Raw genomic sequence first — 23410 nt, 5'->3', positions numbered from 1 at the left:
TAAATTTGGCTTGAAGAGCTGCTTCAGCTTCTTCTAAACTTTGAAAATTATCCAATGTGGCCAAATCAGTATATTTCTGAAACAATAATTTGAGTTCAGAATCAATTTTAAGAAGAGGGTCCATGCATTGTGATTGTAAATTTGTAATTTCTAGTTGAAGACTGGCATTTAGTGTGGTTTGTAAAGCTTGTAAATCACTTCTTAATTTCTTGACTTTGACATCAAGCATCAGAATCTCATCACTGTGATCTTCATGTCTTGTATGGCCAAATATATCATTAGGCATTTTTGTTTTAGCGGTTATTTATTATTGAATATCTAATTCTTAATTCTATAAAAAAAGGTATAAGCTTGTCATAGGATCCCGAGACCTCAATATGTAAGCAGTCACCAGCAGAAACAGTATAAACAGTGCCAGAAATCATGTTTGAGTGCTTAATTCTATAAATATTTCTCCCTACTGAAATCTTGACATTACCCTCAGGGGTTGTAATAAATTGTAATTGTCCACCTACAGGTAATTGGTAATGATTTAAATTATTGTTAAATATGTACAATGTTTTACCTGTTTCATCATCAACATCTGTAAGTATGCTGTTCAGATGAATAATTAACAAAGCACTTCGTTTAGATATTATATCAGAAGAGGGTTGTCGTGTTGGCAGGTCCATAATAGCCTGTTTTTTGAACCCAAATAAGTTCATTGGCATGTTTATTTATTTCAAATCATGCTCTGTAATTGGGCATTGATTCCCAGTTTTCAAATCACAATGACCCCATGGTAGAGTATGTATGCCACATGACAAGATACATCTCTTATCATCATGTGGGTCCAGAGCCACTTTTCTTACAATATTTGTAGTCAACAAGTGATACACACTCTGAATTCTATTTTCTGATGTTCTGATTGTGCTACATGATTTGAGGCAATTTTTGTAATCTTCAATTTCAAGCTCTTTGTCAACAATTACTCTGCCAATGCCCTTGACTTTTTTTGCAACAGCACCACTACATGTTTCAAAGCTGTACATCTTGGCCCTTAACCCAGCAAATGCCGCAATAACATCACCAAGTGTCTCATCTTTTAACTTGTCAGGCACCTTTTTGTTGTGGTGTTGAATTTTTGAATGTTCACTGGTATCAAAATATTTAAACAATTCAGGCTGTGCTATATCTTGATAAACATCTTCTGTTTGAATATCAAGAACAAAACTATCTGTGTCCATGTACATCAATTTTACACAATCACCATAAAAAGGTTTCAACACATTAACATGTGTAATTTGGCCAATTCTAATATCACAGCCCCTACATAAATAGGCTTATCAAACTTAATCTCTGTTTTTTTCATGTTGAAAAGTGCCATATTTTCATCATAAATTCTTCTATAATTAAAATTAGGCTTTGCAATCAATTTTTTGCTCAGCTGGGGTCAGTAATTATTTTAACATCAATATGTTTTCTGACATTTTCTATTGTTTTGCCATACACAGAATTGACCATCAATTTAAACAAAGTTTTATCAAATTGGCTCATTGCAGATGTTCGAAGCTTTGTGTTTGTATCAATATATGGCTTCAACCATCTTGAGTGCCTGAACCTCAAAACTTTGCGAACTTTGCTAACTTGAACACCATGATTCATCAGGAACTGGAGGTTTTTGTAATATATGACATAATCCTGTTTTGGCTCTAGAGTCATCATCAGTTTCTTCCGTTTAGAGCCAGGTGAGCACTGAACCTCAGGAATTGGGGGCAGATCAGAAAATATGTTGTGTAAATTATCAGGAATTGTCAGATCAACCTCTAAGAACAGGCCATAGTTACTGTCATCAAAATCCTTAAGATCTTCAATATTGAAATCTTCAACCCACTCAAGCCCTGTATATGGCAATTTTTTCATCATAGCATAACCATAGAGGCTGTTGGCATCTACATACAGTATATAATTTGATGGCAGTGCTGGATCATAATCAGGAATATATTTGTTATTAACTCTGGCATATCTCTGAGAGCATTGCACCATGCCCCCTCTTATACATTGCTCCATAAACAGATACATATCTTGATCTTGGATCAGATCCAATTGCATTTTAGTGTTTAAAAACATTGCAGACCATGCTAGGCCTGGCGCACTGTAAAAATACATTGGATCCAGCTTATAATTTTCCATGGAAGATTTTCTGAATGCCTGCAGTATATCAGCTAAGAGGGTGACATCAAGTTTTAAATATGCCTTGTGATAATCACCAAATGACTTTCATTTTAAATTGTTCCACATCAACTTGGCATGGTGATAATCATCATCAGTGATTCCAGATCCTCTGATTTTGCTGTAAAACTCTTGTTGTGGTGGCAGAGCACACTCATCAAATTTAGAAAAATCTGTAACATAGTCATATGGATATACACCCTTCCGCCTAATTAATTTCAGGTCCTGATTTGGAAACAAAGCACATGTGATTTTGAATTGATCATCAGATAATTGAGTGGCCAGTGTAGCCAGGCTAGCCGATAAAATTCTGTATAAATCAAGAAATCTTAAGTGAATAGGAACACCATTAACATTAATTATTTTGCTAATAGCAGCTAAAATATTTAAATTCTGCTTGTCAAACCCCTCGTACCTGATCAGATGATGGAAATCATAATTGGATGCACCATGGCAAAATATCGGGACAAATTTTGGTCTCTGGATCTTAATATTACAGCTATTACACAGGGCCATTGAGAATTTACCATCTGTATGGGAATGGTGATGTACCTTGATATTTATATCTGAAAATTCAGAATCACATACCGGGCATTTTTCTGCATTGTTGAAATCTTCATTCTGTTTCTCTGTTAAAGGCAACATGGGTTTTGATTTTAATAAGACATTAGATGCTATGTCATGGCACTCATTTTCTATTCTATGTGCAAATTCTTTGATGGCATCTGCTCCCATGTATAAATATTCTTTACTAACCACACCATCCTGTACAACAACATAATAAAAACTAGAAGGTTCATGTAACTGATATGATGTAATTGAAGATTCCTCAGGGTCTGGGCTACAGAATGCAAGAGGTTTGAGTTTTGATTCAAAATCACAGACTATATATGCTGGGTGTTCCAACAAGGCTTCAAACTTTTTGAATTTGGCATTTTCACTTGGCATTGGCATCACCATATGAACAGGTTTATGGTGCCACAGTATTTCAGATGCTCAATTAACTTGTTTTTAGCAATTCTTGCATTTTTTTTCACGAGCCCCATTCACCATTTTTTGACAATCAAATACAGTTAAACATCTTCTACACAACTTGAATATTGTATTGGATTTGTCTAGTTGTTTTCTGACTAAAGCTTCAAGATTATGTATCAGAGTGTAATGATATGTATCATCCCCTTCAATTAAGAGCAGATCAATCGGAACAGCAGAATCATCATCAAATGTACTGATTCTGAGAGGTGCTATCAAGCAATTTCCACGTCCAGTAGAACAAATAAAAACATTAATAGATAATTGTTTACCGTTGATATCCCTGGCCTTTTTTTCAAATTTATCAATATTCTGAACAGACATTGGATATTCTAAGCCCTTCATTGCTTCATCAAAATTGTGTTCATGCTGTTTATAATAACTTATTCTCTCAGGATTCCTTAAAACTGGAAACAAAGCAGCTAAAATACACAACGAAAAGCATTTCTGGTCGGTATTTTCTATGTTAACCACGGCTCTTTTGTTTTTAATATTGGCAGGTAACGGCAGATATGTAGATCCTTGTAATGGGCTGAATTCAGAAATATTAACATAGAGCTTGTGTGAAGAACCGCATAGGCTCATCCTGACTCTTTTGATGCAAATTCAGAGTGTTTAATATTCAATTGATCTATCAAACTGCTTATTATTTTGTCTGAATTTGTATTTGAGTATACAGGTACAGTTTCTGTTATGTGGGGCTGTGTAAATTTTGTGCCATTTGGTTTCTTATATTGTGTAAACAATTTGAGAGACAGCTTATAAGAGCCATTTTGTGCATTTAGAATTGCCTGCACATCAAGATTTATACTGTTCAAAAAATTCTTAATGTCACATCTTGGCTCTGATACAAACCGGTAATCCCTAAGTTGGCCATTAAAACTGCTATGGATAGGTGGTGCATAGCGTGGCTGCTTTGCCGGTCTAGCATTAACAGGTGCTTCATGCTTCCTTTTCAGACCAGATGTAGATGGTTGTGGGGGCAATGTTGATGACTGTGCAGAACAAGAGCCTACATGTCTATTGAAATATGCCTTGCTAAATATTTTATGGCATTTGGGGCATATTTTTGTGGGAGTTCTATATTTGCCTGGGTCACAATTTTTTTGGTGCCTAGCAAAATTGGGGCTGGATATATTTTTATTACACTGATTGCAATATTTTTGATTTGGCATTTTTGTTGTTGGTTTATTATATAAGATTTCCTGGGGTTCAATTCAAAATTTTGTACTTAATATATATATATTTTGTTCAGCTGTGTGCTTTGTATATTTCTTGTGTATATTTAATATGTTAATATTATTAATTTTTATCCTCGGTTTATTATATAAAATTTTTTGGGTTTTAAATCAAAACTCTATGCTTACTAAGACAGGTTGTAAAGCTAATAGCCTACAAGTGGAAAAAGAGAATAAATATTGATCTACACTGACCTAGCACAAATGGCTGCACAGACATGCATGTCCTAGAAAGGCAATGACCTAACACTGTGTGTTATGTATTGATTTTTGTATAACAGGCTGGGACAGATATAAGCCTGACTCTAAATATGAGTGGATTACAACAAACAAGCTGGATGTAACAAATATCAGATTTTTTTATACAAAATATAAGCCCTTTTGTTCAATATATCAGAAATATATTTAATATGAATAATAAGAAATGTTATATATTAAACCAAGCAGGCCTGTAGTATGAGAAGCACTGTAACAACACATCTGTACTCCTCAGCCACTCTCACAATACTGGCTGATATGTAATGCAAAATCTCTTTATATACCCTAGGCCGGTCCGAGAAGAAAAAAACAGGAATTTCCCGTGAATTTTGTTTTTACGGGAAATTCCTGAGGGCTTTTTTTACGGGAATTTCCCGAGGGGTCATATTTTTCACGGGAATTTCCCGAGAGCTTTTATTAAAATTATCTGTGAATTCCACGATACACTCCCTGCAGACACCATATGTAGTGTTATTCTTATAGGTGAAAAATCATATGTTTATGATATAAGAAATGAGAGAGTCACAGAGCAATTCTACAAGATTTCTGCATATTACATTGTTTTAATATTAGATAAACAAATTGAACCTGGTATCCAATTGAACTTAAACCGGAAGTAAATATGTGTGGGTGGGTGTGGGTTTTATGAGGATTTTGGCTTAATTTCAAGTGTATCCAAAACAATATCAAGAGGGGCATATTTTTAACAAGCTTATGGACAACAATCTCACAGAAGTGCCTTTTATAAGTGTAGGCAAATCAATCTGAGGGGGGGTCATCATTTGTACACTGTAGTTTCGGGAAATTCCCGAGGGCATTTTTACAAAAATCTTGGATTAGACAGAGTGCTACACGTGAGCAAAAAGCTCATATGGGCATGTTGAGCTTGTTTTAAGTGTAGCCAAATCTCCTTGAGGGGGCTCATCATTTGTTGAGTTTATAATAGTATCAATCACACTACTAAGGAGCTGCATCAAAAAGACATGTTCATCTACGATATTTTGAAACCAATTGAAATAAGCAAAAATCTTCGTGGCACATTAGTATTAACAAATATGTTTCTTTCTTAGCTTTTGTCCGAAAACATGAGGGATTTGAATGTACTGGGTTGCTTGCCATATTGTCTAAATTGTTGCTGTCAATTTGGGGAAAAGACGAATCAGGTGCAATTTCAAAATAATTATGTTGGCGATCGAGTGAGCATAGATCAAGAGCTCGTCGCCGTGCTCTAGTCAACACTGTATGAGACACAGGTGTTGATGTTAAGGAAAGGGATTCTAAGTCCTCTAGTGATGTTTCTAGTTTATCAACAAGTTCCGGAGATCTTTGCTTTGCTTCATGTGAACATTTTGAAAATTTCAGAAAGGGAGGGGGGGCTAGACTGCACCATGTACGGGAATAATGATGAATGCCCATCCAAATTAACACCGAGCAAAGAACACTAGACGGAGCTATTTTCACTGGTTTATTGGACTCTACATGCACGACGCCTGGAATCACCCACCTGTAATGGTGTGATATGGCTTGTGGTATGCTGTCTGCAAGTCTTATACAAACACACGTCTTCACCCAAGTCAATTCGTCTTTCACTTCTCCGTCTATCCCACAGAAACCCTCTTTTACTATACCGACCTATATATTCATTTCCAATATCCTGTCGGTGTAATTCGGGGGCAAGCACCTTTTGTAACTACTGAGTTGTCCCTAGGCAGGAAACGGACTTGCGAGAGCAACACAAACTTTCTAATTCCTTAAAACATGAAAATTATCACCAAAAAGTTTTAAAATAGCAAATTACAATAAATATTTTCTGTATATGTACAGCACCATTTCAATACTATGAGAGAAATATGATTTCTTCTTCATCTTTTTCAAGCAATTTGTATTACATATTTGTTTTTCTTGCTTTTAAATCTAGAGGAGTTTTCAGACTAATGTAACAAGCCACAAGTGACACGCGACACTGGGTTTGAAACCGAATGGACAAGCGACAAGACCAGACACACTGGACACGCAGGAATTGTCAACTTCGCATTGCGAAAGAAATTGAGGTAAGGTACATTTGTAGCTTGTCGTGTCCACCCGGTACCAAAAGTTGCATTTACTTGTGAAGGTTTGTTTCCAAGTTACAAGGCGCACGTTACAGCTGACACAAGGGTTTCACACTAAAGTAACGAAAGACAAGCAACACGGACGCCTCCAATAATAAATACGAGGAGAATCAAATGAAAACCGCCAAAGTGGCATTAAAAATATTTTTTCTTTCTAGGCGTGACACTTTTCCGGGCAGAGTAATTTCGCCTTTTGTTGATTTACCATGGCCTGCCAAAAACCCGGATTTGACCGCTCTAGATTTTTTTATTTGGGCATACTTGAAATCATTGGTTTATGTGAATAAGCCAGAGACGTTACAGCCACTAAAGGATAATATTCAGCATGAAATTGAAAACATTTCCCCTCAGATTCTTTCCAACACCACCAACACAATAAAAAGAGCCTAAATTTGCATGAATTCGAATGGTGGTCATTTATTGGAAGTTACCTTTAAAAATTGAGGACATAAAACTTACAGGTATCAGTAAAGGTTTAACACAAAAAATCTACTTTCTTTAATTTAAAACCCAAGCTATAGGCTAAGAAATTCAGGTGATGACTTTTGCACCATCTTGAATATGTATAGTTATATATTAATTATAATAATTTAAAAAATTACCAACATTAATAATAAATAATAACACATAATTTTTTTTACCAATTATTAGAACTCACAAAAACTATAATAATGTTTCAATAGTTTTTTGTTTAATAAGGTAGAATTGCTTATTAATTATAATAAATAGAATAATTACCATAATTACCAGCCACTGTCATTAGCATGAGTGTATAGAATAACACACATTATAACACGGCACTTCATATGCCCAAAAAATGCATTTTGCCTCCTATTTACGTTACATTTATGTGTTTTATGAACAAAAGGAATACTAACATATTGGGAACACTGCTCCCTTCCCTCTCGGGTAAGCTAGGATTAAACACAAAGGTCTACTTGTAACGCAGCTGTAGAGCACCGCGAGAAATTATGCTAAATACAAAGCAAAGACCAGGAAGCAAAGGGTATGAAAAAACATGCATAAAATTTGTAAGGTTGATGCAGATTAGTGCCTTAGGTTATTTGCATAAAGGGAGCACAGAACAGGTGTCACAGAAAGAGCAAAGTGTCGTTAATGTTAGCAATGTTGCCATCGCCAGCTCTTTCTTCTTTTTTCCACTTCGTTACAGCCACTCAGTGCGTTCAAAATGCACGCTAAGGCTGTCTTTAACAGGCAGCAGTTGAGAGAAGAGAGAAGTTCCCAAAAAGGAAACATGACATGATTCCTTTTGATATGACCATCTTTTCATTATTATTATTAATAATATAATGTAGCTAAGATGGCTGCCAAGTTGGTGATATGTCCTATGAAGCTCTCTCACCTTTTATGTATAATGTACTCTAAAGTGAAGTAATGTGACGACCTCATCGCCCAGTGACTTGTTTACTGCAGTTAGTCAACCACCAGAGTGAAATGGTCAACATTTTGCTCTGTTGGGATTTACACAGCTGTCCTGTCATGGCTCTATGAGCGTCCCACAATCGGCAGAAGTGAGGTATGGTTGGTGGACTACAATGTGATCCTCCCAGCTAGATCCGAGGGATCCGCTGACCAACGACAGGTGTGGTCCTCCATTCATATTGGGGGTTAGGCGTAGAGCTGACAACTCTGCATTGTAAAAAGACATGTCAAGAAACAGCAATATAAGGCCATAGATGTTCCCAAGGTAAAATATTCCGGAGGTAAAATAGTCCCCGTTCGGATCTCCGGGTGGGGACTACTTTGGGAGGTCCCTGGATTAAGGATAAGATCTACATTAGGAATAAGGATATTAAATTAGGCACCTGGAATGTTCTGAGCCTTTACCGGCCTGTGGCATTTCAGTGTACAGTTAATGAGATAGTTAAGTAGCTGTCCAGGAAGTTAGGTGGCCAGGAGAAGGGAATTGTAAAACTAAAAATTATACTTTTTTTCTATGGTGGTACTGAAAATCATAATTTTGGAACAGGCTTTTTCATAAATAATAGAATTATCTCGGCTCTTAAAACAGTAGAATTTATTAATGAAAGGATATCATATGCAGTTTTACAGGGTAGGTGGTGTAAAATTATTTTAATAAACATACATGCTCCAACGGAAGATAAAGATGATAATACTAAAGATGATTTTTATACAGAGTTAGAACAGGTCTTTGATAAATTTTCTCAGTATGATATGAAAATTCTGTTAGGTGACTGTAATGCACAGATTGGCAAAGAAGAGACATTTAAACACACGATTGGTAAAGAAAGTCTTCATGAATTAAGTAATGATAATGGAATAAGATTGATTACTTTTGCAACCTCAACGAATTTAATTGTGAAAAGTACCACTTTTAAACATAAAAATATCCATAAATATACCTGGTCTTCTCCAGATGATAAAACTCATAATCAGACAGATCATATTCTCATTGATAAGAGAAGGCATACTAGTTTCGGACACTTCCTGCCGAAATGTTTTTCATGGGCTGTGACCTCAGTCATTTCCCTTTGTACCCCCATTCGAAACCTGCTTTCCATGTCGGACATATTCTCGGGAATCCCTCACTTCTTGTGGGGAATCCCTGCCGCATTCATTTTCGACACGCAATTTGTGCATCATTCGCTAGCCCAGGTGTGTTTCCTTTGGAGATATCTTGCCGCATCTTCTTTATGAGTACTATTTGTCGGCATATGGAGGTGTGAAGTCAATTTTCACACGATTTCGGCATCCTCTAGCTATGACACGGTGCGTCATTCGACAAAATTCCATTTACATTTTCGTCTTCATTTAACTTGGCGATTCACCTCCTCCGCGTTGTAAACGGAATTTTGCACCACCCTGTATATATAATTCTCTCTTTCTTTTTTCAAAATTTCAGTATTCCACATTCATTTTTTTTTTTGTAAACATTGCCAAGTTGTAGATAAGAAAAGGCTCGACAGAGTTAACTTCGTCATGTAAAAGAAGACGAAATAAATAAATAAATATGTCTAAGAACATGGAAAATAAATCTGTTCGCTTGAAAATGAGGGTAGAATTTCTCTCTCTCGAATTATAGCGCCGGCCCCCGTGGCAGTGTAGTCAGCACAGAGCGCTACGATGCCAGAGGTACCGGTTCGATTCCCAGCCTGGGATTGCATGTTTGTGAGTGTCCATTCATCAATTTCATCATGTCATCACTCATCCACATCATCGCAAATTAGCCAAAAGGGGTACAAAAAGCTAAGTGAAATAAAGCACATCAATCAATGAATCACTATTCTAAAAGTGCAACTACATTAGATAGAGAAAAATTGAATACAAAATACAGAAACCAGCTTGTACGACATCCTACCATATAATGCAAGAAACCAATGGTGTTTTCATAATTCCAAAAATATATATAATTTCAGCTCACACAACATAAATCTAATGAACAAAATTTTCCCGTAAATTTTAAAGCCTTTTATTCAATTGGGTATGAAAAAGTTAATAAGATGCAATGACTGAATTTCAGTAAACGAACTGCATGAAATGTAAAGAAGTGAAATAATAGTTGTGCTGGATATTCACCCACTTGTTGTGTAGAGTACTAAACAGGGTGCGAAATCATTGAATACTGGCGGGGGTGGGGGGAATATTTTAATCTTACGTTGACATATAAGCATATGCTACGTATATATATATATAAGTAGAGTAGGTGCACCGGTTGGCCAACCGAAAATGAGGCTCGGTGAGGCTCGCCTTAATGGATTTCTCTCGTAAGGCGAGCCTCATTTTCTTGCAGTGTTGCCAACTCCTCACTCGAAAAAATCACCAAGGTTTTTTTTGGGTCTAACCTAGCCTAAAGCAAGGAGCTGGCAACACTGCTTGAGGTCTGCCTTGCAGCGTTGCCAACATCTTACTCGATAAAATCACCAAGGTTTTTATTTTGGTCTAACCTAACCTAAAGCAAGGAGCTGGCAATACTGCTTGAGGTTTGTCTTGCAGTATTGCCAACATCTTACTCGAAAAGTCACCAAGGTTTTTATTTTGGTCTAACCTAACCTAAAGCAAGGAGCTGGCAATACTGCTTGAGGCCTTACAGTGCATAAAGCAATTTGCCAACCTACTGGTACTTTTGCCATAGCTTTTTACAAAAAAAAAAAAGAGAGAGAGGAGAAAAAGAGAGAGAGGGAAGAGTTAAACAACCGACAATGCTTCCAACACCTACCTACAGCTCTTTTTACTTGGCAAGGGTTTAGCCAATTTAGCAAGGAGTGCCGGCAACAAATATATACTGCCGTAAAAGAGAGAGATGGATGGATGGATGGATGGCAACACAGTATGTGTGTGCGTGTGTGTATAATATGTAGCATTATTAACTAGAGTGTGTTGGCAACCCATCTGCAACTAAAAAAAAAAAAGATAGAGATACCAACATTGCTGTAAGATAAAGAAAGAGAGACCTATTGCGACTTTTGTAAACCTCTCTCGGGGTGAAACACGATGTGCTATACACATGTGCGCGCTGGTGCCTCTTATTATTTTTCGTATTGTGAGGCAAACAAACAAATAATAATTGTTGTTTTTTAGGATGCCTGGCCCCTACAACCTCGCCAGGGTGCGTGGTGCCCAACCAAAAAAAGTAAAAGGTTCTAACGGCTGCGGTTGTAGATAGCCGCACCTCTGTAGAGTTTCACGTGTTTTTTTTTCTTGTATGGTAGTGGTGGTGCTGGCAATAGTGGGTGGGTTAATTGTTGTTGTAGTATTTTGGTTATTTTGCAGAGTGCTGCTGGTAACTGGAAAAGTTAGCTTGGGAACGTGAAACGGTGACGTCTGATTGTCTTCCGTGCTATTGTTCCCACCCGAAGGTCTGCTCGGCCCAGTTCTGGTCGGTTTTTGTACGGGTGACCTCGGCGGTATTGTGTTGGTTCCGCTGCCGAGCACGCCAGGAATGCTCGGGTATTGATCGACATCCGGCGAAAGCGTGGGAACGTGAGGCGATGGCGTCTGATTGTCTCCCGTGTTATTGTTCCCACCCGAAGGTCTGCTCCGCCCAGTTTTGGTTGGTTTTTGTACGGGTGACCTCGGCGGTATTGTGTTGGTTCCGCTGCTGGGCACGCCAGTGACGCAGAAAGCTCCAAAGGCTGCGATCCAAATCATGATGGACGGGTGTGTTGTTTTTTTTTTTGTTATTATTTATCGTCAAAGGCCATGCACACGTAACTCGAACCAACCTTGGAATTTTAGCTACCGACAGGTATAAGTTTCTATTAGAAACCCCGCGCACATCAGTTGCAGTCGAGTATTGCTACTGGGTAGTCGCATAAAAGTGTACGCTATACCAAGTGTAATATCAAGTGTAATTGAAACCGAATTAGTTTGGTCTGTCAGGTGAGTACCATATCAGCATAAGTTATACGCACACAAGTTGCTTGACCAGCTATAAAACTAAAATTTACGCAATTATACTACTGTTTTGTGTGTGTTAAATTGCTAGCAGCTTTTTGTAGGTAAGTTTTGTTTTTTTTTTGTTATTTTTTTTGCATGTGTGTGTGTTAATAATAATTGCGAGCGGCGTTAGTGAACAGAAAGTGTTGTTTTGATTAAACAACGAAATTACGCTAAACAAAAAAAATATGAGTATATATAACATGTGCTTGAAAAAAAACTATTCTTCATCGCAAATAACATAAAAGCGAGGTAACAATCGGAGGGAGAGGGGGCAATGATTATGATTATGTTAGTTTACTTATAGTGGATAGTATTGACGCGTGTACACTGGGTTGGATTTGTTTTTTTTAAGTCTATTTTATGCATAGTAAGGCTAATCGAAACTGGGTCTACAGTGGGATCCGAACCACTTCCACTGGGTATCGAACTTGGAGTTTACAATTATACAAGTGTACAGGGGAAACTTTATTTTTTTGAATTTGTTGATACTCTCGATTAGATTTTGTTGTTTTAAGTCTATTTTATGCATAGTAAGGCTAATCGAAACTGGGCCTACAGCGGGATCCGAACCACCTCTGTCGGGTATCGAACTTGGAGTTTAAAATTATACAAGTGTACAGGGGGAAACTTTATTTTTTTTGAATTTGTTGATACTCTGGATTGGATTTTGTTGTTTATAAGTCTATTTTATGCACGTATGGTTAATCGGGACTGGACCTACAGTTTCAAGAACCACTTATACCTCCACCGGGTATCGAACTCTTGATTACAAGACAACAACGTTATCGCTGCGCCATCGCAGAAGCTGGTGGAAGTACTGATTGATTTGATGTTTTAAGTTCACTTTATGCACAGTAAGGCTAATCGGGACTGGACCTACAGTTTCAAGAACCACTTGTGCGGGTATCGAACCTTTAATTACAAGGCTATTGCTGCGCCATCGCAGAGGCTAGTGGAAGTACTGATTGATTTGATGTTTTAAGTCTATTTTATGCACAGTAAGGCTAATCGGGACTGGACCTACAGTTTCAAGAACTATTTGTGCGGGGTCGCTGCGCCATCGCAAAGGCTAGTGGAAGTACATAGTTATTCAAATCTTATTTATTTAAAATATTTAGTTTTTTTTTTATGCACGCTTATTGATTTTTAAACCTAAAGTTAAATAAAATCCGGCAATTATATCCAAATATACTTATGGCTACAACGAGCATTCGCAAAAAAAATGGCTTGAGATTTTTTTTTTGCTACGTAAATAAAATAGTCGACATGCCAAATATGAACAGGCTATATAGATTTGAGAGATGGATAGAAAAAAAAAATTAATTAAAATTTAATTTCATGATTGCAACACGGAACTTAATGATTGATTGATTGATTGATTTAGTTTATTTTAACTTCGCATTTTGTGCCTCTTGGCTAATTTGCAAAGATGGGGATGAGTGATGAAATTAATAAAAATGGATATTCACAAACAACCATACCCGACCGGGATTTGAACCCGGGACCCTTGGCGTCGTAGTGCGATGTGCTAACCACTCGGCCACAGGGTTGGGCAAGTACTGGTATATACATAGACCAAAGTTACATGGTTCTAGGTCCCATAGGAGTCGAGAAAATCAATGTCTTGGAAAATGTCTTAAGACAAATATCTTAATCTTTAAGAAAGTAGACTTCCGGTCTGTCAAGATGTTACTTCCGGTCTGTCAAGAAAATTTTCTTAAGACATTTGTCTTAAGATGTTTTCCAAGACATTGATTTTCTCGGCTCCTAATTGACCTAGGATGATGATTTTAGGTTTGTTGGATAGGATTTGACGAAAACTATTCGACTAGCAAATAAAATCGATTCCACCCCCTCAAGTTTCGAAAATATAGACAATTTTTTTTATTTTTTTGAGAAACTTGATTTGTTGGCTTAGTTTTTACCCTATTTCGAAAATTTTAATGATATTTGATAAAAAATTGAATGTACTCTACAACCTATTGGAAACATAATAATTAGTGTTTACTGTTTTCGAGTTATTTTAAATTTAAATTTCAAGATGTAATTTCTAAGTTGTTTTGTAACTCGTAAACTATGGGTCGTAGAAAACCCATTCTTGTTTTATCTGCTATTGCCCGACAAATACTATAAACACAAATAATGTTTATTGCTTGATTTAAAAAAATAAAGAACGAAAATAATTTTGTTTTCTGAAAATAAAAAAAAATGTGTGTATGGAAAAAAAATACGATTGTGTAATTTTTTTATGATGTATGTTTGCATGTAAAAATAAGTATACCTGAAAGTTTTAGAATTTCAAAATAGCTATATATATATATATTTGCTATTATATCAGCCAAAATAATAGAATATATATAAACAAGTACATTTTCATAGTTTCATACCTCTACTAGATTGGTGGAAAAATATACTAATGGGCAATAAAATCTGAAGAAAATTTGTGTCTAACAAAAATAAACTAAATAGAATTACACATGCATACAATATTTATTGTGTTTTTTTCTATCTACAATTATATTTTTCTTATATATTTTTTTTTATTTTTTTATAGAGTTGATTAAAGCACATATTTGAGGAAGGCAACACCACCCATATATAAATAAACATACCCCGAAAAAATGCGCTCTATGAAAAGTTGCCCTGTGTGTAAAAAAACTATATCAAGCAAAAATTTTGCAAGACATTGTCGCACCTGCGTGCCAGGCAAGCATTTGGCTGCCACCGAACTGTGTTCCGGATGCAATAAACACATTACAATTGCGTATGTCAAAAAGCATAAGCTTATTTGTCTAAGCAAAAATACATCTGGGGCCCAGCCTTCGACCTCCACCAAGAGGAAGGCAGAAGCAGCCTCCATCAATACACCACCCGCCAAATACATCAAGCCTGCGATAAAAGCGAACCAGTCTGCTTTCCAGCGTTTGTTAGAGGACTTTCCCCTTACTTCGGAGGACTCATGCGACGTGCGTAGCTTTTTGGAGAATGTGCAAGCCCAAATTATTTCTATCCTCGGCGATACGCTTGCAACGCACTCCACCAAATTCTACGCATCGCTTCGTTGCTGGTACAAGAAGCCGTCTGATGAAATTTACAGCTTCTGCCACAACACCAAGGCGAAGACGCTGCATCTGGCGGATGTCGACAAACTCGAGGACATCTACAACAAGTTTGTCGAGGAGCTGCTGGCAAAGCAAGAAGAACATGAAGCTAAGGGCTCGGGGGGTTCGCTGTGTGGGAAGCCTCACGAACTGCGCGTCAAACTTTCCAAGTTTGTGCCTCTCTCCGCGTCCAGCTACGTTCCCTTACCACCTGCCATTGCGGCAAAGATGGCCGTCCTGAACATTCAGAACAGTGACGCCAAGTGCTTCGTTTGGTCGGTGCTTGCAGCGTTGCACCCTGTCCACTGGAAAAAACAACCACACCGAGTTAACCACTACCTACCCTACGAGCCAGAGCTGGAAGATGCCATTGCTGGGATTGACTACCCGGTGGAGGTCTCGGATATTCGCAAGTTCGAGGCCCGTACACACAACCCTCGGTTGGCCATCAACGTTTATGGCCTCACTGACGAAAATGTGGTGTACCCCATCCGGGTGAGCGACGTAGACGACGATGGTGTGCAGGAAATTCATCTTCTGCTCATCAAGGACGAGACCCATCACCATTACACCCTCATTCGCTCGCTCTCTCGACTTGTTTCGAGCCAACGGAGCAGTGATAGTCACCACATAGAAGTTTGTCGCAGGTGTTTGTCTATATTTCGTAATCAAAAACAGCAGGATTATCAACGCATCAGAGGTCCCAACATCGCTGCCGAGAAGCTCGCTAACCACAAGCTCTACTGCAATGCCAACGAACCGGGGGTGGCAGACTTGCCCGAACCTGGCACCGTGGAGCGTTTCCACATGCACGGTGCCATGGTGGAGCACCCCGCTATCATCATCGCGGATTTCGAGGCTTTTCTCAAACCCCTGTCCACTTGCGATCCCGATCCTGAAGTTTCTTCCACCACCCCTTACCAACTCCACGAGGCATCCAGTTTCGCATACGTTGTGGTGCGTCGGGACCAGCACATCGCCCCCGAGCCCTACGTGTACCGTGGTCCCGACGCAGCCAAACACTTCCTCGAGAGGATGGTTGTCGAGGCCATCGAGATAGGGAAGGTATTGTTGACCCCCAAGTCTATGCCCCCACTGTCCCCCGACGATCAACGTAGACACGACGAGGCCATCGCTTGCCCTGTCTGCGTCGTGGAGTACACCGCCAACAACTATAAAGTCCGACACCACGATCACTTTAACGGTAGGTACGTTGGTCCTTGGTGCAATGATTGCAACCGTATGGCCCGGGACCCACGCTTCATCCCTGTGTTTTTTCACAACGGCTCGGGGTACGACTTTCACCACCTGATCAAGCATCTTGGGTACGACGACATGCGAATTAACGTTCTCGCCAAGAACGAGGAGCGTTATATCAGTGTGAGCAAATGGGTTCGAATCCCGGGAGCAGACTCTACCGTCGAGCTTCGCTTCCTCGACTCCCTGAGGTTCCTCCCGGCCAGCCTCGATGCTCTTGCAGGGAAGCTGAGCAACGAACAAATGCTTATTACCTCTGCAAATTTTCCAAACTTGGACGCCGGTCTCTTCAGGCGTAAGGGGGTCTACCCCTACGAATACGTCACCGACTCTACCAAGTTTGCGGAGACGTCGCTACCTCCCCAGGCGAAGTTCTACAGTCAGCTACGAGGCTCGAACATCACCGACGAAGAATATCATCACGCCCAGTCCATGTGGCGCGAGCTAGGTTGTCGAACTCTCGGAGACTCCCACGACGCCTACCTCAGACTTGATGTGACGCTCCTCGCCGACGTGTTCCAGACGTTCCGGGCGACCGCAATGAACATCTACCACCTGGATCCCGCCTACTTCTATAGTCTCCCCGGACTGGCGTGGTCAGCCATGTTTCTGGTGACGAAAATCAAGCTGGAGCTTCTTTCGGACGTGGACATGATGCTGTTTGTGGAACGTGCCGTGCGGGGTGGAATGGTCCAGGTGTCGCAACGGCACGCGCGCGCCAACAACCATCACATGGCTACTGGCTACGACTCCACCCAACCGTCGAGCTACATCATGCACACGGACGTGAATAACTTGTATGGGCACTCCATGATGCAGCCACTCCCTTTTAGAGGGTTCGAGTGGGCTGACCCTTCCAACTTCGACGTTGAAGGTTTCGACGATTCGGAACATGGGTTCTTCGCCGAGGTGGATCTTGAGTTCTCCGAGATGCTGCAGGATTCGTTCTGCGATCTTCCCCCTGCACCCGAGTTCAAGTGTCCACCCGATTCCAACCAGACGAAGCTCGTCATGGATTTCGAACCCAAGAAGAATTACGTCCTTCACTACCGGAATCTCCGGTGGTTGATGCAGCGAGGGGTCACGGTCCACGCAGTTCACCACATCCTCAAGTTCGAGCATTCTCCATGGTTGCGTCCATATATTGAAGTCAACACTGAATACCGCACCGCAGCCACGTCCGAGCTTGATAAGGATTTCTTCAAGCTTATGAATAATGCAGTGTTTGGCAAGACCATGGAGAATGTACGGAATCGCGTGGACATAAAATTGGTGACGAGGAAAGAGCGATGTCGTCAGCTTGTCGCGAGTCCATTGTTCAAGTCTCGAACAATCTATAACGAGCAGCTGGCTCTGATTCACATGAAGCAAGGTGTGGTGAAACTCACCAAGCCCATCTATGTTGGAGCCACGGTTCTGGATCTGAGCAAGCTCCACATGTTCGAGACGTACTACGACATATTACGTCCACACTACGGCCACAACATCTCGCTTCTCTACACGGACACGGACAGCTTGGTGTACCACGTTCGCTCAGCCGATGCATATGGGGATATAGCCACAGTTCCATCTTTGGTTAACCTCTTCGACACCTCGGGCTATCCCCAGCCGAACCAGTACGATATCCTGGCCCGTAACAAGAAGGTGCCTGGCAAACTCAAAGATGAGAAGGACGGAGACGTGATTCTTGAGTTTGCAGGTCTTCGCGCCAAGGCCTATACCATTAAAGCCGAGGGCAGCGTTACCAAGAAGGCCAAGGGTGTCGGCAGACAGGTGGTTCGGGAGCATCTCACATTCGAGGACTTCGTGGATTGCCTCAAGACCAGGTCGTCGGTTCTAAGAGCAGAACAGCGCATCCAGAGCGTCGACCATGTGTTGACCACCAACAAAGTGAGGAAGATTGCCCTGGATCCCAACGACGACAAGAGGTGCGTTCTCCAATGCGGAATCCACACACTGCCGTGGGGGCACTATCGCTTAGCAGAAAGCAAAACCTGCAACATATGCCCATCTTCAACAGAAGATTCATAAAACAAAACAAAAAAACAAACAAAAAAATCATTTTGTTAGTCATTACAAAAAAAACACTGACTGTCATTACAACAAACTTTGACCGTATTCTTAAATAACCAGCATACCTATGAATCTCTTTGGTTTCCGAAAACAAACCAACATGGAGACTGTACACCGCGCGACGACAGATCATGAATTTCTACCTTCCATGTTAACTAAACTCAATGGTCTACTGATTGTTCACCTTAACAGCATTTGGACGAAATTGGATGACGATGTGGGCAAGATGTTTTACGTCTTCAACAACAATTTACATTTTTACGAAATTCCGATCGATGGAAAACTTCAAATCACCGTGAATCCGGAAAACGTAGGCGAAATCAAAATATCTACCGGCAAGAACATTTTTCGAATCAAGCACGACAAGATGCTCTCTAACATTACGTACGATGTTTCTGCAGGAGATTGTTTATACATGGAACTCCTAGGAGATTACGACAAACTCATTCCTCTCTTCGTAGAATTACGAATCGTCTATCCTATTATAAATAACCGTTAACAAAATGCCTAACGACATTTTCGGCAACACTAAGCGTGTAGACCATGCAGAAGAGATTCTCATGTTGGACGTCCGAATTAAAAAGTTGAGGAGCGATTTGATCGCTTTGCAGGAGACCTTAAACAAAAGTTTAGAGTCGGAGATCGCTACGCTCCAAACGCAATGTCTTGACCCCATTCTGAAAATCGATTCCGAACTGAAAACGCTCATAAAAAATTATGTCGACGTACCTTCTTACGACAACGTTCAAAATATACAGTTGAGCGTGGATAAGCTTCAAAATGATTTGCTCAAATTGCAGCAATTTCAATCGAAAAATGAAGATTTGGAAAAATTGAAACTCGAAATCGAAGAACGAACTTCGGCAATCGAAAAGAATTTCTCTGAACTTCAAACCGTCGTGAAGGATATTGATGTAGAACGCTTGCATGTTGTTGTTTCCAAATTACAAGAAGAATTCGCCGGCACGTTGGAAGAAATTAAATCCAAGTTACAGACTTTGGAAGATACCATGACGAACCTACCATCGTCAGACGAACTGCAGGTCATCGGCAAAAGCGTCGCGAACATAAAAATTCAATTGGAGGCTTATCAAGATTTCGAACACATTCAAACCACCATCGCTACGCTTCAGGCGTCTCTGGAGTTGATCAACGAAGAAATTAAAAATATTCACGCTGAAGCGAACGCGTTGACGAGCATACAAGACACGTTGAGCACGGTTCAGCAGAAGATCGAATATTTAGAAAATTTGAACGTCGAATCGAACCTTGCTCATTTTCATCACGTACTGGACAACATACAGGGTGACTTGGAATCGTTACGGACGAGCGTACCTTCGAGCGAAGATTTGGAAAAATTGAAAACGGCTGTGACGGCACTATCCGATTCGAGCGACGTCAAAAGTTCACTGAGCGATCTCGAGAGTAGGGTGGCCAATCTCCCCACCTCAAAAGAATTACACGCTTTGAAAAGGAGCATATCACGTATGCTGAAACGACTAGAAACGGAAACGGCGAACGTGGAACAGATTCGAGACGAACTTGCTTCGCTGGTGTCGACGCTGCCCAATTCGCAGAGCGTCGCCGACCTTCACACGCAGTTTACCGAGATGCGAAGCATCGTGAACGATCTTACCGAGAAAAGTTCGAAATTGAATCAAGTCGAGAACCTTCAGAGTATCGTCGTCAACATCAGAGATCAAGTTGGAGTGCTGGAATCCACGCAGGAATCGACGCTGGCCTCTTTCGGTGCCAAATTACAAGAACTCAACGAAAACTTCAAGCAGTTGAACGTGGAAGTGAAAATCAAACCGTCATTTTCTTCAGTAACGGATACCATCGTCGAACATTTGTTGCCCGTACAAAATACACTGGGACAGCTTCACAGCAACCTCGTTACCGTCGATACTAAATTCGCTAAACTGCATTCTCTGCAAGCCATCGAAATCAACAGCGTACCCAATCAACAGAGAATCTCCACGTTCGTCGAAGGTAACAAACTGTACATGTTACATCCTTATCATCCGTACTACAAGTTTCTCCTCGATGGCACGATTCAGATAAATGAATTTTCGTACTGGTCTCACGGCAGAAAAGCTAGCGTTCCCACCATGACCTTGATATCGAATCGTGGTGTCCAGAAAGCAGGAAAAATTCCTCTGGCACGTTGGAACGAAACGCGCAACATATATGAAATACACGAAGACGAAGATCTTACCGTTTTTGACGTGAGTGCCGGCGATAAGCTGATCATTCAAAACACGAGCGAAGTGCCACCCTCTTTGAATCCCATCACGCTGGTGCTTCTCATCAAACGTAATCTCTAAAAAAAATGTCTAGGCAAGCCATCGTCGAAGAATTGCATAAACCTGCACGCCGCAACTACAAACGTTTGGCGGTGGTAACCAAGGGAATCGATGACCTCTGGCAAAGTGACCTTGTGGAGATGAGTAGCGGCAATCTAAAAAATGTGCATAAATTGAACAAGGGCAACAAGTACCTCCTCACCGTCATAGACACATTTTAGAAATTCGCATGGGCTCTACCTTTGAAAGCCAAAACAGGGACATGCGTCACGGAAGCATTCAAGACAATTTTTCGCGAAAGCGACAGACGACCTCGGTTTTTGCAAACAGACAAGGGGAAGGAATTTTACAATGCCGTATTCCAAAAGTTTATTCAAAAACATGACATTCGACATTATTCGACTTTCAGTCACATCAAAGCCAGCATCGTGGAAAGATTTAATCGAACCTTGAAAACACACATGTGGAAACGATTCACGCTTCGAGGAAATTACAAATGGGTCGACATACTGCCGGAACTCGTCGACACCTATAATGATACAGTACACAGAACGATAGGCATGAAGCCAGCTGACGTTACGAAATCTGACGAGCAGCGTTTAATTTCTACAGTTTACTGTCCAAAGTACACTCCCACGACTACCAAGAAATCAAAATTCAAAATTGGAGACCAGGTGAGGATCAGTAAATTCAAACGTACCTTCGAGAAGGGTTTCACACGAAACTGGAGCACGGAAATTTTTACGGTGGTTCGAGTTCTACCCGGAAACCGACACACGTATATAATAAAAGATAGTAGCGGCGAGATTTTGAAAGGAAGATTTTACGAAGAGGAACTCTCTAAAACAAAACATCCCAACACGTACCTCATCGAAAAAGTTTTGCGTAAGAGAGGCGACAAACTGTTTGTCAAATGGCTGGGACTTCCGGAAAAAAGTTGGATCGACGCGAACGAAGTGATCTTGTGAGTACGTGGAACGTGGTGAAGCGTCTACCGGATTCGGAAAGTCAAACAAAAAAAGAACGGCGAGTTGCTTCCCGACAGCATCCGCTGTCTGATCGTAGGTCCTTCGGGGTGTGGGAAAACAACACTGCTCGTAGACAATTTTCTCCTCGCACCGAATTGGTTAGATTGGAAGAACAGGCACCTGTACGTATTTTCGAAAAGTTTGGAGCAATCCAAATACCAGCAACTGATGAAACTGTACGATGGTCTAGACATTGCAACGTTCTCTTCGGAAATAAAGCCACTCGACAATTGTCGTGAAAATTCAGTCGTTGTGTTCGACGATGTCATCCTGGAAAATCAAAATGAAATTCGCAATTTTTTCACGCAAGGTCGTCACAAAGGAATAGATTGCTTCTTCTTAGCTCAAACGTTTTCCAAAATTCCAAAACAGTTAGTACGCGACAACGCTAATTTCATATGTTTGTTTCGTCAAGATCACACCAACCTCAAGCACGCGTACGATGACTACGTAGGCGGAGACATGAACTACAATCAATTTTCGGAACGCTGCTGCTCCCACTGTTGGAACAGTGACGATTTCGGATTCGCGACGATCGACATGACGAGAAAACCCAACGACGGAAAATACAGAAACAAAATCAACGACTTTCTAAACGTTGCAACGTTGTGAGAAACGACGTGTATAAATAACGTTATGACGAAACGAAAAATCGAAGACGAAAATCTCAAGCTTCGCGATTACCTCGCGAAACGCTTCAAAGGTTGGAAATCCGAGAATCGCGGATTCTACGAAGAGAAGAAACGTCAAGATCAACCTGTGATCGACGCCATCAGCGATCTAGGTAAAGAAATTAAAGGCGTCACGGAACAAAATAAAAATTTGATCAACGAACTCGTACCACTTGCAGCTAAAAGTTACACCGTACCCACGCCCATTTCGAGCATTCCTTCGACGCCGTTCGAACTGAAGGACGTACCGGCACGACGTCGAGCCATAGGTAGCACGCCGTCGTCTTTGGATAAGATCGAGTTGGGACCTTTGGCACGAGACTACCTGAGCACGGGGATATTCGACAAAGATGAAGTGTTCGGATTGTATCCGAGCATGGAGAGCAACGAAGGCGGCGGTGTGGTTTGGAAGATTGGAAAATCGAAGGTGAGCTTCGAAGGCAACGACATTAAAGTTAATTTAGGCGAGAAGGATAGCTGGAACAGGTATCCGGGTACGGTGGGACTTTGGGAACTCGTTGCCAAAAAGCAGCCGAAGGATTACACCGACGAAGATTACCAGAGTTACAAGGAAATTTTGATCATGACGGATGCCTTGTACCAAAACAACGACGCTACGCAGAATAGGGTCAAATCCAGCAGCGGCGAGAAGTACAGGAATCTCATCAAACCGATATGGAATCAGGTGAAAACAGGCAGCGGC

This window comes from Lepisma saccharinum, chromosome 27 (genome assembly GCF_977018435.1).
Source record: "Lepisma saccharinum chromosome 27, izLepSacc3.1, whole genome shotgun sequence".
NCBI classification, from domain to species: domain Eukaryota; kingdom Metazoa; phylum Arthropoda; class Insecta; order Zygentoma; family Lepismatidae; genus Lepisma; species Lepisma saccharinum.
Note: the sequence above shows the minus strand (reverse complement) of the source record.